The sequence below is a fragment of the Penaeus monodon genome, chromosome 25, assembly GCF_015228065.2.
Source record: "Penaeus monodon isolate SGIC_2016 chromosome 25, NSTDA_Pmon_1, whole genome shotgun sequence".
NCBI lineage: Eukaryota > Metazoa > Arthropoda > Malacostraca > Decapoda > Penaeidae > Penaeus > Penaeus monodon.
This window is the reverse complement of record NC_051410.1, coordinates 39,013,022-39,013,612: the sequence shown is the minus strand read 5'-3', so window position 1 is coordinate 39,013,612 and position 591 is coordinate 39,013,022. Positions and strand designations below refer to the sequence as shown.

General features: G+C 28.8%; 1 protein-coding gene across 1 annotated transcript in view; it reads left to right on the top strand.

Annotated features, from left to right (window-relative positions):
* Window positions 1–591, top strand: part of LOC119589243 — a gene marked incomplete in the record, with an annotated part of 3,020 nt that extends 2,429 nt beyond the window's left edge. Inside the window, 1 exon segment of the mRNA XM_037937856.1 lies at window positions 1–591.

The window sequence follows — 591 nt, the reverse complement described above, 5'->3', positions numbered from 1 at the left end:
TTTTAATATCAATGCTGTTATGATGATGATTGAATTTATAATTATTGTGTTACAGCCAACTTCTGAACAATCAGAATTCCAATGTGCATCCTCTCTCCATAATTGTTTCTATAGTTTACATGAATCATCAAACTCATTAAGCAGCTGTGTAGAGAAATAAAGCTTAGAATACCATATTCACTCAGCTAATCACGTCACAAAATGCTTCTCCAGATTGAAAGACTTCAGAGTAGGAGAAATAGGTCACCATTTGTTGTTATGTTTCACAAAATATTTTAATGCTCAAAAGTTTTGAAACTAGAAGTGAGAAATAAGTAATAAGTAATCCTTTCTTTTATTTTTTCCCTTTATCATAGAAGTTTGCTTAAACTTGTGGAACAATCCTTTCTTGCTCTTATAAAAAAGGAAGAAAAAAAGAATTGCATATTTAGTAACAAAATCATTCCATTTTTTAAGTTACCCATATATTTTTTAATATGAGGTACATGGTTTAGCCATTCCTTGAGAATGTTAGCTAATTGTTAAATGAAATTCAACAAGAAGGAATACATGGCCTCTAATTTCTAACATATAAAATAAAAAGATAAAAAG